The sequence below is a fragment of the Myotis myotis genome, unplaced genomic scaffold, assembly GCF_014108235.1.
Source record: "Myotis myotis isolate mMyoMyo1 unplaced genomic scaffold, mMyoMyo1.p scaffold_m19_p_14, whole genome shotgun sequence".
Taxonomy (NCBI): Eukaryota; Metazoa; Chordata; class Mammalia; order Chiroptera; family Vespertilionidae; genus Myotis; species Myotis myotis.
In genome coordinates this window covers 44,085,325-44,103,913 of record NW_023416318.1, presented here as the reverse complement: position 1 = coordinate 44,103,913, position 18,589 = coordinate 44,085,325, and positions in this window count along the sequence as shown.

The window sequence follows — 18,589 nt, the reverse complement described above, 5'->3', positions numbered from 1 at the left end:
TATGTCTTCTTTGTTGAGGTGTCTGGTCAGATTATTTTGCCCATTTTTTAATTGGGTTGGTTGTTCTCTTATTGTTGAGTTTTAAGAGTTCTTTGCATATTTTGGATACAAGTCCTTTATGAGATATGTGTTTTTGCAAAGATTTTCCTCTCAGCCTGTGGCTTGTCTTTACATTCTCTTAACAGTATCCTTCAAAGAGCAGGAGTTTTTCATTTTTAATGATGTCCAGCTTAGCAAATTTTTTCTTTCATGGATTGGTCTCATATCTCAAAAATCATTGCCAAACCCAAGGTCAGTGGGTTTTCTCCTGTTAACTTCTAGAAACAGATTTTTCTCCTGTTATCTTCTGGAAATTTTATAATTTTATATTTTACACTTACGTCTATGACCCATTTTGAGTTAATTTTTGTGAAGAGTGTGAGGTCTGTGTCTAGACTCATTGTTTTTGCATGTGTATGTCTGATCGTCCCAGCACCACTTGTTGAAAAGACTATCCTTTCTCCATTGTATTGCCTTTGCTCCTTTGTCGAACTCTGTTCTACTCTGTTTCACTGATCTATTTATTCCTCTATAAATACCATGTCTTGATCAGCAAGTTTACAGTAAGTCTTGAAGTCATGTTGTATCAATTCTCCAACTTTGTTCTTCAGGATTGTGTTGGCTATTCTGGGTCTTTTGCCTTTCAATATAAATTTTTGATCAGCTTGTCGATATCCACAAAAAAACTTGCTGAGGTTTTAATTGGGATGGCATTGAATCTATATGTCAAGTTGGAAAGAATCAACATTTTCACAATTTTGTCTCTTCCTATCCATGAACATGGAATATTTCTCCATTATTTAGATATTCTTTGATATCTTTCATCAGAGTTTTGTAGTCTTCATGTATATTCTTCACATATTTTGTTAGCTTTATGCTTAAGTCTGGTTTCCTCTTTCTTTTCTTTCTTTCTTTTGTGCTAATATAAAGGGTATTGTGTTTTTAAATATCAAATTCTAATGATTCATTGTTGATATATAGGAAAGTAATTAATTTTTGTAGCCGAAGCTCTCCTATTGGAATGCTCTCCAGAGGTCTTCTGGACTGGCCCAAGACCTTCTGGAGCCATTTGGGTCCTCACAGCCACTGCTAAGCTCTAGACTGCATCTTTTCTCATCTACCTTTTTATTTAAAAATATATATATATGCTAACACTTTAGAGTATATATTTATTCTTTCATTTGACCTTCTAAAATACGATGATAGGGGTAGCTATAATTACTGAGGGAGAAACTGAGGCTCAGAGAAATTGACTCACCAAAGCTACAAAGCTACTAAGTCTCAGAGCCATTTATTCATTCAGCAGCTGTTTCCTACTGGCTAGTGTGTGCCCAACAGCCTGGAGACCCAAAGCTGGAAGAAAACGTGTCCACGGTCATCAGGGTGCTCCCGGGTGGTGGGCAGGCAGGCTCGTGGACAGGCAGTTCCAAAGCAACGTTACTGCCCCCGTGGGGGTTACGCAGGAGAAGGTCTCCAGGATGACCTGGGGGAGTCCTCCCAGACAGAGAAGTAGCATTTGACCTGAGACTTGAAGAATGACTAAGAATTTCCAGGGAGAGCAATGAGGAGACTGTATTCCAGGAAGGAACAGCACGGGCAGAGGTACCCAGTGTGAGAGGACGTAGAGCGTTCGGGGAAACTACAAGTTGTTCTGGATCACTGAATCACACGGTGGTGAGGGAGGGGGATGATGATGCCGAGACGTCTAGGCTGGAGAGGCACCCAGTTGATGGTAGTTACGTATGCCAGGCTCTGTCCTAATCACACACAAGCTCATGGAATCTTGCCTTGTCTGGACTGGGACCCCTGAGCATAACTTACATTCCGGAGCCCCTACAGGGTCAGGCTGAGGCTGTCCTCCGTGCGACTATTTCCTAGCGTGGCCTCCTCCCTTTCCCGCCTCTTCTCCTCTTCCTGCTACCTCTCTGGGAGCACTTAACAAGGCCTCATCTCAGGGACTGCTCCTGGGCAGCCCATCCCAAGCACCTGCTTAGTTTCAGCCACTTACGGTTACTTGATACCACGCCATGATTTCATTTGTTCACTGTTTGTCCCCTTTACAGAATATAAGCACCAGGGGGACAGAGGCCTGACCTATTCCGTTCACTTGTGCCCCCTCATGCCTGGGACAGTTTCTGGCACATAGTAGGTGCCCAAATATACTTTGCTGAATAAATGATCTCAGTTAATTCCCACAATGACCCCGTGGTGGTAAATATTATCATCTCATCTTACAAATAAGGAAACAATTTCGTAGAAGTTTAATAACTTGCCTAGGCTGACACAGACAGTGGACAGCACAGCCGAGGTTCCAAACTTTGCCTGTGACTCCAAACCAAAGCTTAGGCTTTAAACCCAAGCCCATGTTTGCAATTTCCAGAACATTCCCGGCTATTTCACACCTCCTTCGAAGGGGCTCCTGAAGCTGCTTCTTTTGCAAAGAAACATCCCTCCAATTCCGCATCTCACCCCAAGTCGCCCCCCACGGTGCCCTGTGAGCCCCTCTGTCCCTGGACAGATTCCTGGTGGCTCTTGTTCATCTTTACTTCCTCTTTCTCTTCTGTGAAGTCCTTTAGGATAAATCTTCCCCTTGTTCATTTTTGAGTTCAACCCTAACGAGGGTCTGTCGCTGGACCAACTAGGCAGCTGAGGCCGTGAATGTGAGATTGGCGCAAAGTCTGAGGGCCACGCTATACTGGCCATGCGAGGCCCAGTGACCTTCCCAACCCACATCAGAGCATGAGGCCTGGTCCCTGGGGGTTTCTAGATTCAGGGACCTTGCCCCAAATGCCCCTTGGCTCAGGGCTCCTCTTACCTCTCCCAGGCCCATCACCCCCCAACCCCGTCTGCCCCCCAGGCTTCCAGTTGGGTGAGTCCATTCATTACACTCTCCCTGCCCCTGCCTGTCAGAGATCACCCCGGTGAACCTCAGGGGGCACTGAGAGCCATCAATCCTAGTTACAGCTGCTTGGTTGACTTCCCCAAACCATGAGCTTAAGTCTTCTGAGAGTTGCCCCCAGGTCCAGCCCCTGAAAGAGGCCTTGGTCTCACCCAAGGCAGATGTAGAATCCCTGAGGGAATGTAGGCCTCCTCCAGTGGAATGCTGGGGCTGCTGAGGACTCTACAGACTTCCCTGTCCACCCCCTGAGGCCCAGATTGGGGACATGGCTACTCTTGGGTCACAGAGACAGGTTCAGAGCAGATGGGGGCCGAACCTGGGCCTTTCACTGCCCCTTTCTATTTCAGCTCACTCTACTGCTACTCAGCAATTGAGACACGGGAAGCTTTCCTGCGCCTGGCCAAGGACCCTACACCCTGCCCCCTTTCCAAGGCCAAGCATTGGTAAGGGCCGGAGTGAAGTCTGGCCAGGGCAGGAAAGTGCTGTCTTAAAGAGGCGGTAGGGCCTGCATGCCTGGCTGAGCTGGCTGTCACCCGGGCCAGGTGGGCCTCTGACACTCAGCAGGAATTTTCCATTTGCGCATCCTCCGGCTGGTTGGGATCCAAGGCATTTTTAAGCTTTTTTTTTTTTTTTTTCCATTCCAGTTGTTTCCCCTGCTCCGTGAAGATGCACCCTGGGGTCCAGAGCAAGGGTCTCTAATTCTCAGGGAGGCTCCAGGGAGCCCCACCCAGGAGCCACCTGTTAGTGCTTAAAATACAGAATTCTAGAATATAGGAACAAGAAAGTGTTTTTTAAAAATCTACACAGACAGTGAAATTGAGGTTCAGAGAGAAGAATGACATGCCAAAGGTCACTCCACCGGTAAGTGGTGCAACCAAGACCAAACACAGGTCTGTCTAACCCCGACAGGACTCCATTTCCACAGTACCAGTTTCCCCAAGGCCAAGAGCCAAGGTCACCGAGAGACTCCAGAAGTCATGTGAGAGAGTCCCACAGCTGAGGCTGTAAGCGGGAGCTGAGCCATCCGTGGGGAAACTGCCAGGCCCCAGGAGAAGGCCCCAGAATGGACAGCTGAGTTGCCAAGGACACACGATTCCCCACGCTCCTTTTCCGGGCCTGGCAGCAGCGATTCCAACAGCTCCTTCCCAAAGGCAGGGCCAGTGGGTGGTCGCCCCCCCTCCAGGGGCCTGAGACCCCTCCTCTCACATCATGGTGGTTGGGGCTGTTTCCTGGGTGGAGGCAGACCTAACCTTGGGGCATTCCTTGTGCAGTGATAAGTCCTGGACCCGGTGAATAGGTGTGAAATACAGCCTAGGAGGCGGGGCCTATGTTTTGAAGGCTGGCTGGGCTGGAGTCTGAAGCTTGTGGAATCTTTGTCAAACTGTGCGGGGCACTGCACGGGGCAGCCACAGGCAGGAGGTCTGACCCCAAGAAAGTATCCCTAGTGGTTAGAGTAGCCCCTGGGTCTGCAGGTCAAGGAGAAAAGACTGACTCTACAAGGTGAGTGACACTCTCCGGTCTCTTCGCTGGGACCCTGGGGGTGTTTCCCAGAGTCCTAGCTAACTCCCCAGAGCCTGGGCCTCCCCAGGGCTGGACCTCAGGAGCGCCCCCCCAGCCCCCCCGTTGCTCACAGAGGTGGAGGTGGGGAAGGTGATGACGGGAGACCTCAGTGCCACTTGGCCTGCGCAACCTTTACCTTCGTGAAACTTGTAGAACAAGGTCCGCAGTGACCAGCCCGGCACTCCCCAAAGTAAGTTCTGTGAATCAAAGTCCAAGGGTATCAGAGGGGGAAAATGTTTCCATGGCCAAGTAAGTTTGGGAAACCAGGTCAAACCAATCCTCCAACATATTACAAATTTCTCGCAGATCTCTTAGAGCGGTGGTTCTCACGGGGGCAAGATATCTCCCAGGGGACAGTGTATTTAGACATTGGTTGTCACAACGGGAGAGGTGCTCCTGGCATCTAGTGGGTAGAGGCCTGGATGCTGCTAAACATTCTACAATGCACACGGGACAGTCTCCCCCCCGCCCCCCACCCCACCCCCATCCCCGCAAAAGAAATCTGGCCCAAAATGTCAACAGCACTGAGACTGAGAAACCCCGGAGCATTGCAAACTCCCACAGGAAGTGTGTCAGGTCCGCAGGGGGAGAGCAGGCGTCATTCTCTGGGGCCACTCAGCATCTGCTCTCCCTTCCCACGTGGGAGGATTCCCCGTGCTGTGAAGCAGCGGCTGCCTCCCAGCCCAGCAGCTGAAAGTGGCCGATTCACACTGTCCCAGCCTCTCTTGAGCTCAGGTGCGGGCACACGGCCTCACTCCGCCAACTAGATGCATTTCCCAGGCTTGGGACCCAAAACTTGTGGTGCAAAGCAGCAGGGGCTCTGCAGAACCCTTCTGGTGAGGACGGTGGCAGCAGCCACGATCTGTTTCCACAGGCCACACGGGGGATGGTTCTCGAGGCAACACCCAATCTTGGTGGCGCTGGTGGCACAAGCTAAAGTATCTGTGGTGGTCACAGTGGGGTCTTCCTGAGGTTGGTCCTACAATATGGCTTTGGGCATTGATCTAGAAGATGCTTTGTCTCTGACCTTGGTTTTCTGACCCCACAGGAGATTCTGTGAGCTACCCAAGGTCCATAGAATAAATCCCTTATAAGCTAAGTCAGCAGAGTTGGCTTCTGATGCGTGTACAGAACTGAGTGATGCTCTGAGTTTCCCAAATGCATGTGAGCACAGGATTCTTTCTTTGTAGAATATCTCGGGGAACTTTTGTTCCATGAGAATACCTTGAGGAATATGGACCGAACTGTCAAACAGGGATTCTTACAACCTCTGCTCCTGCCAGAACCAGACACTGCAGTGGCCCGCCTCTCCCCAAGGCCATTGAGGATGCTCAGCCTCCCCCTCCTGGTCCTCGCTGACCCAGGGCTCGCCCACAGCTGCCTCCTCCCCAGTGCCCCCAATAACCGCAGCTGCTGCAGCCTCAGAACAGAACATAATACAATCAAGGTGTGCAAATGCTTGGGCTTGTCAGAAGGTGGAAAGAACTGAACTGTGGGTCCCAACTCTGTTGCTTAATTAGGCCAATGACGTTGGCAGATCAGAGATAAGTTTAAAAAGAGACTGAGGTTTTGAGAATCTGCCGAGTCAGGAGGGAAAGAGGGAAGCTTTAGGGAAGTCAGCTCTCCACCCAGAGAAGAGTGAAGGTAGTGTAGGGGCTTCTATGCCCCGATTTCACGGAAGGTGCTGGGGCTGGCTTCAGGTGGCTTTAAAGAGCAGTTTTAGACACATTCATTCATGGGTTCATCCAGAACATATGGAGCCCCAGCATCGAGCAGGCGCTGCTGAGACAGCTTCGGGCCAGACACACGGACCTGACCCGCCCTCCCGGAGCTTGGGGTCTAGTGGGGGAGACAGACAGCCAATCCTTGAGGTGCAACTGGTCCTTCTGTTACAGTGGTGTTGGGAGGAGAGGGGAGCCCAAGGACCATGAGAGACCTCATCCCCTGGGTCAAGGAGGACTTCCCCGAGGAAGGGACCAGCAGAGGAGCAGGTGTGAGCAGGTGGGGGGAGGTAGGAATCCACTGAGATAAAAGGAGCGTTGACCTATGAACCTATGAGGTCACGGGTTCATTTCCCGGTCAGGGCACACACCCAGGTTGTGGGCTCGATGCCCAGTGGAGTGCGTGCAGGAGGCAGTCGATCAATGATTCTCTCTCATCAGTGATGTTTCTTTCTCTCTCTTCCTTCCTCCCTGAAATCAATAAAAAAAAAAATTTTTAAAAAAATGGAAAAGACAAAAAGGAGCACAGTGGGTTTGGGGACCCAAACAAAGGCTCCCAAAGCCCAGCAGGGGGAGGGCAAGTGGACCTCAAGCCAGGCTGGAGAGGGTGGGGGAGAGGGTTTGCAAATACCCTGCAGGCCGTGCCCAGGGCCCAGGGCCTCATTCTAAAAGCGTGGGAATCACTCGAGGGTTCTGACTGGAACCACGTGGCACAGGTGAGGGGCACCTGGAGAACAACGTGGCTCTCCAGTGCTGAGGCAGATGGAGGGGCCGGTCCTCATGGGGGATGGGTGTCCAGGTGAGGGAGGGGGGAGGGACACAAATGGACTTGGGGAGCAGCTACAGTGTGCTCAGGCCTCTGGCCGGGGGCTAGACATGGGAACGCCTTTCCGCTGAGCTGAAGTAACATAAAAACAGCCCTGGCCTCTCATGCTCCCCCCGCCCCACCCCACATGCTTGCTGCAGGCCTGAAGGCTGTCAGCGCAGTTCCGGACCAACAGGCAGGGCGCCTGCGAAGTGGGGGTGAGGGAGGAAGAGGAAAATAAGCAACAGGAACTGGCCCCGGCAGCTCCAGAGAGAGTGCTGGGAAGGAGTCAGCAGGCGGCTGCTCCAGCCGGCCCTGACAGGTGAGGAAGCTGAGGCCCAGGTTCAGGGGCGGAGCTGGAAATAAAACCCGGGTTCCTCCGATGCTCCTTCTGCTGCTCCAGGTGTGTGTGTGCACATGGGTGTGTACATGTGTACATGTGTGATGGAGATGAGGCCATCGTCTCTCCATCCACCCATAATCCAGGCTGGCCATGATGCTGGCCTGAGCTAAGATGTGTACAGAAATAAGAGAAATGCTTAGGAAAGAAGTTAATCTCTATATGGGGTGTATTCAGTTTCAGAAGGTTAATATCTTGATTTTTTTAAGCCCTTTCTGTTTTTTTCAAAGAGGATTTGGTGTTCTCAGTCCCAGCTGGGAGCTTAAGAAAACAGAACAGTGTTTCTCCGCCTGCTGCCTTCCCTGCTGCTCGAGGCCTCTCATGCCGGACCCGGGGGCAGGGGTGCCTGGATCCGGGCCTTGGCTCAGGCCCGCTCTGTGCACAGAGAGGAGGGAGAGGCACAAACCGCAGTGTGTTGTGGGGAACAGCCCCGGGGTCTCCGCCCCCCATTCACTGCCTGGGTGAACCTTGGAGCCATCCTTTTGCCTTAGAAAAACGGAGATGATGGTGAAAACTTGTACACTGGATGTGCTCTTAAAACCGACTTCCGGGGCCAACAGGGCAATGTATTTCTGGGGTCGCCATTGGTGGGTAGACAGAGGTCTTGGTGTGGCCATTTGTACCGCCCCGCGAATCAAGACCCTGGAGATCAGCCACAGTCTGGAGTCCCAGCCCACCAGACCCCACAACTCCCTGACCTAAAACTCCCAGGAGAGAACCCTGCTCTGCAGAAGGCTGAGCCCAACAGGGTACCAGGAGGTGAGCTGGAGCCCTGCCCAGGGCTCACTGGGTTCTCAGCAATTTTGACAATAATAATAATAATAATAGTAATAGTAATAGTAATAATAATAAAGCAGGTTCCAGTTTCCCCAGATTCCAAAGGTCCACACAAGTACTTCTCCCAAGTCTGGTGCCCTGGCCGGCACCTAGGACCCATCATGTCTTTGCTGGGCAGGGTCCCTTCCTGTCAGGGACTCAGCAATAGATTCGCACTCAATCAGGACCCAAGTGCCACCATCATCTCACATGCCCTTCACCCTTACCCTCGCTAGGACTCTGTTTCCTCACCCATTAAGTGGGAGTTTAGACCAGATGACACCCCTCCACACACACATACGTTCCCCTGGGAACTCATTTCAAGATTATAAACTTCCACGGAACCTCTGCCTCTAACAGCCCACCCACCTCCACCCCAGGCCAGACGCAGGGAGCCCTGGGATGTGGACCCCCAAACCCGCGCTCTTTCCTCTGCCTCTCGGCTGCCCCCTTAGACCCACTCGGTTGAAACAGGACGGGGCTCTCTGGCCAGGTGCTCTGTCCTGACTCAATGCAGCAGGCCTGTGTTAATGCCGCGGAGGTCTGCTTGGCAAGGCATTGAGGGACAGGAAAGGCCCACCGAGCCTGTGGGGTGATTCCCTTCTGGCCTCTCCGCTGGGCTCATCCCCTCCCCCGGGCGGTGGCAGGCCATCATCACACACCCCTGGGCCTCTGGCAGCCGTTTTCCCGTTTGTGCTTTTGGATCCAGCAAGTTACAGTTCATTCCTTCAGCCACATTGTTCATTAACGACATCACTTTTTCCATCTCCCTGACGGCTCCGTGCCCTTTTCTGAGCCCCGCCTCCCAGCCGATCTCCATCTCCTTGACGGGCTGTGGATTCCATGGGTCACAGGACCACACCATCTGTGGGTCACCTGAGACCGGCTCAGCACAGAGCCCAGGTACCACCTGCCTCCCCATGGTGACCCAGCACCGTGGCCAACCCTGGTCTATGTGCCTGGATGGTGACTTGCCCTTCAGATCGATTGGTGCCCTAGAGACATGGCCCTTCTCCCAAACACGCAGCTCACAGGCATCCTTCCATCTGTGCACGGCGGTGGAGACCCTTCTGAGTCCCTGTCTAGGCTGGTGCCTGGCACCGTGCTAGGGCTGGGCTGTGGACAGCTCGGCCTCCCCCTTTATCCCCACCTCCGATCCATCACCGTGCAGTGGGTTCATGGACAGTCCTGACTCCTGGCCCCTTTGCAAGCTGGAGTCACTTGGTCTTGCCCACAGTTCTGCCCTGTTTCCTACCCAAAGTCAAGCACCTGTCCCTCCTGGGGCAAATCCAGATGCGCATCCTGGCCCTTCCTATAGCCTTCCTGTCCGAGCTGCTCGTTCATTCTCACAGACACTGTTTCTAAGCCTCTTAACTGTGCCAGGCCTTGCTGATAGCACCTGTTCTCTTCCCTTATTGCCGCCCAGCTCTGTCCTCAATCATTTTCTAGCGAGGGAGTATGGCCGAGAAGTGGACGCACAGACTTCGGAGTCAGGCTAATCTGGGTTTGAGTCCTGGATCTGTTGTCTATTTACCCATAAGAATTTAGACAAGTGATTTCACTGTGAGCCTCAGTTTCCTCAACTGTAAAGGGGGATGCTGCCATTACGAGGGCCACTGGAAGCATTACGCCATCGTATGTGTGCCTGGCATTACGTGCATGTCTGGCAGAAAGGCAAGAAAGAGCCTGGAGCATTCAGAAGAACAGCAAAGGACACAGAATGGCTGGTGCAAGGAGCCCGAAGTGGAGTAAGGGGGGTGAGGCCGGCTGGTTCAGGCAAGCCAGGAGGCCGAGCCTAGGAGTGCAGGCTTAGATCTGGGCGCCATGATCTCGTGGTGGAATAGCCCTGCCCTGCCTCCAGGTAACAGTGCAGATTTTTAGATGGCACTCCAGGCTTTCCCACGACCTCCCCACCCAGCCTTCCTTCCCACAGCTCCCGGAGGAGTGTGGGAAATAACGTGGCTTCTTCCTTAGAGCCTCTCTCCTGGCAAATGTTCACTGTGGGGCTGAGGGGCCAGGCCATCCAGGCCTGCTGGTGCCCCCACATATCCCGCCTCCTTCCTTCTCTTCCCTGCCAGCCTGAACGGGGAATCAGCTCTTCTCAACCCCAGTGCTGCTTCTCCTCCCCCCGCCCACTGATGCCCAAGGACTCTGCATGGCCTCACAAGGTCACTGGATGCCAAGCCACACCAGGGCTCCTCTTCAAGGACAGACCAAGGCTTTGGTCTAATTACATGGGCACCAGCCATCTGAGGTCACCAAGGCCAGGGAAAGCTGGAAGTCAGGTGGCCGCCACAATCTGCCCCAGAAAGGCCACCCTACTCTCAAAGCTACAACCACGAAAATCAAAACAGAGGTTAGAGAGGGAGATCTGGATCCCAGCGGCTACTAACAATCTCACCTATTCTTTTTCTTTTTTAAAATTGAGATTTAATCAATATATACTATTGTATCAGTTTTAGGTGGACAACATAATGATTTGATAAATGTATATATTGTGCAGTGATCACCATAATACATTTAGCTAACGTCTATCACCACAAATAGTTACAGTTCTTTTCTTGTGAGAAAGTTTGTATTTTTTGACCTTCACCCATTTCACTTAGCATAATGCCCAGCAGGCCCATCCACGTTGTTGCATACGGTAGGATTTCCTTCTGAATAATATTCCATTGAATAAGTGTAGCACATTTTTCTTATCCATTCATCCACCAATGGATAGGTAGTTTCCATATCTTGGCTATTGTAAGTAATACTGTAATGAACATAAGGATACAGGTATCTTTTTGAGTTTGTGTATTCATATTCTTCAGGTAAATACCCAGAAGGAAAATTGCTGGGTCATATGGTAGTTCTATATTTTAAATGTTTGAGGCATCTTCATACTCTTTTCCTTAGTGGCTGCACCAAGTTACATTCCCACCAGCAATGTACAGGGTATCCCTTTTCTCCACATCCTCACCAACATTTTGTCTTTGTCTTTTTGATGACAGCCATTCTGACAGGAGTGAGATGATACCTCACTGCAGTTGTGATTTGCATTTCCCTGTTGACTGGGGACGTCGAGCACTTTTCATGCACCTGTTGGCCATTTGTATGTCTTCTTGGAAAAATGTCTATTCAGATCTTCTGCCCATTTTTTTATTTGGATTGCTTGTGAGTTTTGTATAGAGTTGCATCTGTTTTTTTATTTGTTTGGGATATTAATCCCTTACCAGATAATATGATTTACAAATATTTTCTCCTATTCTGTGGGTTGCTTTTCCATTTTGTTCATGGTGTCTGTGCTGTACAGAACTCTGAGTTTACATTCTCACCTTTTAACAGAATTAATTAATTAGTCTTAACTTCTCATTCATCATCTCACTGGGAGTCCCCCAATCGCTGGGTGAGTGAGGCCACAGGAGATTGCTCTCCCTGCTTTTCCCTGTTTCTTAGAGGGGGAAACTGGGGCTCAGAGAGGGGCCCACTTCTCACAGCTGGTCACCGCCGAGGTCTCCTGGGTTCTGGTCCTCTCCACTGAGCGGCTGGTCTGGAGAGTCTGAGTTACACTGGTTGCTTAGTACCAACCCAGAACCCGAGGATTTCAGCAGGAGAAGGGACTGGTGTCCAAAACCCATCGTCAGCTTCCTACAGTGTCCAGAAGTCCTTCAGGGAATCCTTCCTCAGGAGAGAAACCAGCACAGCTAGAAGGGAGACTGGCCTGGGATCTCATCTGTCTCCATCCTGCTCATCACCCCGTCGTGTTCAGGGACCTCCTCTCCCATAGCCTCCAGCTCTAACACAAACCAACTTCCTCACAGAATCTGGGGCTCAGAAGCCAATAAATCATGGTTTAAAAAATCATGACTGGCTTTTTGGGAAACACACATTCCTTAACTTCTAGAGGAAAAAAGAAGGCCAGGGGGCATTCATAATTTTAAAAAATATATTATTTCAGTATTTTTAAAAACATAGTCTGAATAATTCAATCCTGCAGCATGTATTTTGTATGTTTGAAGATTTCAGACAGGTTCTTCTCTAGCTGGTCAGCTCGTTTCAGCCTGGACTAGAAGCCAAACCAGATGGACTAGCTAGACTAGGGTTTCTGTTTTGTTTTAGAAAAACAACAACAACAACAACAACAACCAAAAATCACTTTATTTAGGTATGATTGACATTCCAATAGCTATACATATTTAATGTATACAATTTAATGAATGTGGAGATAAGTATACATCTAGGAAACCCATCACCAAAATCTATCCCATAGACATATTCATCACCTCCAGAAGGTCCCATCCGCCTTCTGTATTTATTATTGTTATTATTTTATAAGAACATCTAAGATCTTCCCTCCTGGAAACTTTTAAGTGTACAGTACATTCTTGAGATGGACTAGCGTTCCAAATTCAGAATGGATCTTTCTAGTCCTTCCTACTCATTTGACAGGCAGGGAACTGAGGCTTGAGTCAGAGAAATGTTCTCCCCGATGAAAGTCAGCTCCTTCGTGCCAGAGTCAAGTCTCAGCCCAGGTCTCTGAGTCCACACCCAGTGCTTCTCCCAGTGGGGCAGCCCCACTGTGGCCTGGGTCTGGGCAGCCTGGGGAAGGGCTGGGGGCCACCTTCTGAGCAGCCCCTGGCTCAGACCCACAGACCCACCTGCCCACCTCTGAGCCTCAGGCTGCTCTGTGCTACCTCTCACATGTGTGTCTGGTTCACACGGCTGTCCCTTTGGACTGCAGCGAGGGGCTGATTGGATGTAATTGCTTTGCCTAGAGCGAGCTATCTGCCTAATAGAATCAGCTGCCAGTAATTAGCCTGCCTGAGGCCTGTTTCCCCAGCTGGAGTCCTCTGACCTCCGGGCCCTTATTGCAACCTGTGAGTGTTGGGCCTCTGCAGGCAGCTAGGTGTCTGGTATACGTGAGGGGTCCCAGAACTTTGGGTGGAAGAGAAGAAGCTGGAAGAAAGCAGTGCTGTGAAGGCTCAGCAAGGATTCCAGGTACAGGCCTCCCTGGGGCCAGAGAATCACAGTATTCCATGGTTGGAGGGGGAGAGAGCCTGGCACTGAGGGACTTACTGCTCCAGAAATGTTGAACTGAGCCAAATTGAATCACAAAAGGCATCAAGTCCAGCCCCAACTCCAATACACTCAGCAATCAACTCAAAAGGCACCTACTATGTGCAAAGAACTGTACTAACTCCTTGGATTTTTTGAAAAAGACCTCAACCCAAGGGATCAGTCAGGCTGTGCTTGCCTACCTCCATTGACTAGGAGCTCAGTACATCCTGGGCCGCCCATTTCTTCTTCAGAGGCTTAGAGAGTATTCTGTCCATTGAGGGCTGCAAGGTCTTCCACTGTAGCTTCTCCCCACAGATCATGAATCCCTCCTGCAACTGACAGCTCACATGTCCCCTGTATCTTTTCTGCAGGCAGAATATCCCAAGTTCCTCTGGTTGTGTCACATACATCATGAGGGGAGACCCTTGTTAATCTGGTTGATGGGCCTGGAACCTGTTTCTGTTGTCAATTCCTCTCTGCCAGCAGTGGGGATTATGGGGGTCAGAATTCCTCTCCCAGCAGAAAGAAGTGCAGCTAAAGTCCCCAGGAGTGCCATGGTGCCCACTGAGGGACAGACGCCTAAAACCTGCTCACTGGGAGTAAAGTCACCTCTCTTGCCCTCTCCCCCTCCCGGACACACACACACACACACACACACACACACACACACACACACACACACGCTGTGCCATGAACACTCACAGGCACCACTCGATACGCACTGGCTGATTAATCACTGCAAGTGCTATTATAATTATTGTGTTCGGGGCTGAGAACAGGCTGCCTCTGCTTGCTTCTCAGAAGCCATAAACCTGCAAAGAAGGATTTCAAGATTTGTGGGGCTGTTGACTAGATCTGCAGGCTCACTTTTTCCTTAGCAGCAACACATTGTTTGTCAGGGAATCCAGGCCATGGCCGCTCCAGAATGCCTGCAGAGGACAGGCTCTAGGGACTTCATGTGTGCAGTGGGGAGGGCGGGCAATTTAGGGAACTTATCTTGTAGCTAAGGTTTAGAAGTCACACTAGCTGGACTCGAGTCCCAGCTCTGGCCCAGCGAGCTGCGATGCCTGGACGCGCAGTAGGCATGAGCACTATAACGCTTCTGGTATGTGTCCCAGTGAAAATTCCCTACAGGCCCTAGGGACACACATACAAGGATGCTCATCTCAGCGTGGTCTTCAGAGTCAGAGGTAGAGGCTGCCGAGGGGGCCTCTCCAGGGGAAGGGATCCGTCAAATGTGGTGGATGCTGACTTTGGACTAAGGCTTTCTGCTAACGAATGGAGCAGGCCTGACTCCCGCAGCAGCTCCATGAAGACGGGCTGGGTCCCACTCTCACTGGTAGGAGACGCAAGTGTGTACCCAGAGCTGGTCACAGCTCATGTGGGGCGGGCTGAGAACAGAGCCAGGTGTCCAACTCCCAGAGTGTGCTGTCCCCTCCCTTCCTCCCCCTCACCCCCCGCCCCCCAGCTCCCAGAGCCTCTCCTTTGTGAACAGCTGACTTTTGTGTTTGGTTTGGGCTTGAGATGTTAAACAAATAGTGTCTCTTGACAAACGCAAGCCGGCTGCACTGGGACCAGTTATGCTCTGTAAATCCAGACCAATCCTCCACATCTCTCTCTACAGTGATACACCAAGAAACACCTCAGTCATACGCTAAGCACCCTGAATTCTATCCACTCCCCATCAGAGGCCAGGATCCCCGCTCAGCTCTCTGCAGCCGCCACTTCCCTGCCTTTCTGCTGCAGCCCCTGGGCCTACAGGGCCCCTTCCCATCTCAGGCCTGCCTCTGGCTTGATGTTGAGATGGCTCTGAACACTCCTTCCTACAGCAAGCCATGGGCCCCAGGCCCTGCCAACCCAACTAGCCCAGCCAGGCCTACTGGAACGGATAGAGGAGTGTTTATAGAGTGCCTTCTGTGTCAGGGGCTGTACCAAGGGTGGTGGGGCACAGGGATGAGCAGGGCCCTTTCCCTGCCCAGTTGGGTCTGGTCTAAACAGGATGGAGCAGAATTTCATGTGGGGCCCCAGTCCAGCTAGTAATTGATAGAGTCAGGATTTGAAGTCAGCTATCTGACTCAGGGTCAACTATTTCACTCCCTACCTCCCTGCTCCCTGCACCCATCCTCCAGCCAAACTGGCCAATAAAGAGGGGCTGAAAAGCAATGGACAGAGAGGGCTCTGGGCCCCTCATCCTTCAGCCCACATTCTTGACCATTGTACAATGAGCATTGCGGGTCACAGGGCCAGGCCTGTAGTTAGCATCACAGAATATCAGCGCAGGAAGGGACTTTTTTAGGTAGTCAACCCTTTCTTCTGTAGACAAGGACACTGGGCCACAGAGAGGCCATGGGACTCTTTCAAGTCCCCCCCAGCTAGTTGGTGGTTGGTGGCAGCACTGGGACCAAGCCTGGTGTCTGGACTCCCAGTCCAATGCCGTCTCCACAAGCTTCCTCAGGCCTTTGGACACCCACACCTGCCTGTATCCCCTTCCCCCGAACCAGGCAGGGCTCGCTCCAGCTTTAGAAGGGCCTGTCTGCCAGGAGTCACAGAAGCAGGTTGCCGGGGTTTTCCGCCTATGGATTCCACAGTCTGTGCCCCTCTCCCGCTGACACTGCTGGTCTCTCACCCAGCAGGTGTAGGATGCTACTGAGGACACCAGAAAGCATGTGGAGCAACTCTGATGTGCAAAACACTGTGCTCCCACTGCGAAGGGCCTAGCGTGAGTAAGAAGGGTCTCCACCCTGGAGAAAACAATGAGCCAGTGCAGCGGGCCCATGTTAAAGTGCCAGCTAATCTATGACGCAGGAGGAAGATCTGGCGAATTGAAGTTTAGACAGGGTGCCTTGGAAGCACAAAGGAGCCAGTGGTCTTGACTGATGGCAACGGGGGAGTGCTTCCTGGAGGAAGTGGCCTTTGAGTTGGTTCTTGAAGCCTGAGCAGGAGTTCAACAGATAGAAAATGGAGGAGCCAGGATCCTAGCTTATGGGAGCTAGGTGAGCCCGGAGTGAAGCATGAGAGGACTTGGATGTGCCTAGAGCTTAGAGAGGAATGGAGTGAAAGACAAAGCTGGAAAGTAATATGTGTACAATAGCATGCAACAACTAATGATAATTAAATGCAGTATCATTTATCCTAACTCAGTTCTGTCCTTTTCCTACAAACTAAAGTCTTAAAAAGCGGTGGCTAGAAACCTCTTTCCCCCTGATTCTTGGAAGAACTAGGGAGGCAGAAGCAGGCCAGGACGGTCGTGGGATGTTTTAAATAAAGGGACCATAGACATGTCCTGGTCCAAACCCCTCCATTCATGGCTGTGTAAACCGAGGCCCAGGAGAGGGAGTGGCTGGCCCCAAGTCCCACAGCAAATGAATGGCAGAGACAGCACTCTAGCCCCAGGCACCCGACTCTTCACCCTGTGTTCTCTATACTGCACAGGATTCCGGAAAATCATCACACAGAAGGCTGACCAGTATCATGATTTGAGAGATGCAAAAACATCTCTAATTGGCCCAAAGCTTCCTCCACTCAAGTCACCAAAGGATTGGAAAAAAAAAAAAAGAACATGGAGACACCATAGCTGAGCCGTCTTTCCCATGTATAGCAGACAAGATTGACTGGCCCTGGGCAGAGGGTGGGGCATGCCCGGCAGGTGCAGGCAGTCCCAGGAATCTTGGAGGAAAGGGTGTGCCCGAGACTGTGAGGCCTTTGGCACAATCCCACCCAGGTCCAGGGCAGGCTGAGGCGACTCTTGCCTAAAGGTCCCAGGGGCTACCTAGAAGCCTGGATGGGCACCAGCTTGAAGCCCCCCACCAGTCCCACCTCCTTAAGCGAAAGGGGGGAGGAGGGGCAGGAGGAGGAGACACAGGCCGCCCTCCACCCTGGTTGTGCTGTGTTCCCCGAACCGGCAGATGTCCTGATCCCACGCATGCGGGTGCTACAGGGAAAAACCCCGCCACGGGGCAGGAGCCCTGCACCCCCCACTCACTGTTGATCTTGGGCAAACCCCTTCTTACACTCCGTGCTTCAGTTTCCTCATCTGTAACATGAGAGGGTTGAGCTAGACAATCTCTGAAGGCCCTTCCAGTTCTGAAGTGCTGAGAGCAAGCTTCATCAGAATTAATAATAAATGCTCTGCCCCTAAAGACAGCTTTTTCCCTTTTTTCAAGCTCTTAGACTCATAATATCGCCTTTCATCTGCACAGCAGTCTGGCCTGGCTGCCAGAAACAAGCCCCTCAACACATAGCCTTTCGCACGGAAAACCAGGTCTAGCAAACCACTGCTCTTCTAGGTCAGCTTTGGGGGAGCTGCTTTTGGGAGTGTGTGGCCAGGAGTCTGGAACCCAACTTGTAGTCCTACCCCTGGGAGCCGAGAAGGCAGCGTTTTGGGGTGTGTTTTTTTTTTTCCCCAGAAAGCCAGAAGATGCTGCGGGGAGAAGCCTGCAGTAGGCTGGGTTCATGGCCAAAGGGGCAGGACCAGAAAGTTTGTGTCTTTCAAGAATCAAAGATCCTGGAGAAAGGGGTGCGGATAGGATGAGGAGAGGTAAGATGTCACAAACCAGGGCCCTCCCATCAGGCTCTGGTCAGAGCCCCGAGTCCTAGGGGGAAAGGAGATGTTATAGAGCCCCATATTGTCTGATTGCACATATGTGATCTCCGTTGGTCCCTCACAACAATCTGTTCAGAGGTAGTATAATTATCTATCCTATTTACAGAGTTTTTAACATTGAGGCTCAAGGAGTCATAATGGAAAGAACATGGGCCAAGGAGGCAGACTGAAGTCTCTTCCCAGCTGAGTGGTCTTGGGTGACTCTCCACACTGCTTTCAGCCTCAGTTTCCCCATCTATAAAATGGACATAACCACGCCTACCTTTCAGGATTGTGGAAAAGACTCAATAACATGCCCAGCAGACACACAGCAGGTGCTCGATACATGCTTGTTGCAGGAATAGTTGAAGGAAAGAATGGGTTGGTGGCAACACTCCTGGGACTAGCAGTGCAGTGCCCAGAGTGACAGGCCAGCCCAGGCTGTGGGCAGATGGTGCTCCCGCTCTGGCTGGCTGCCTCCTGAGCCTACCCTCAGTCAGGGCCCCTGGGGCCTCTTTCATGTCTGACCTCATGGCCCATGCCAGGGTCCCAGGAAAGACTTTTTAACACCCCCCTTGGCAGTGGGATTTGCATTCCAGTCATTCTGCTCACTCAGCCCATCCAAGTCTGGAGTTGTTTGGAGCTAAGCAAGGCCTGTGGGATCATCTGCCAGGGCACCTCAGCGGGGAGATAAGGAAGCCAGGCTCTGAGAGGGGGAGTGACGCCT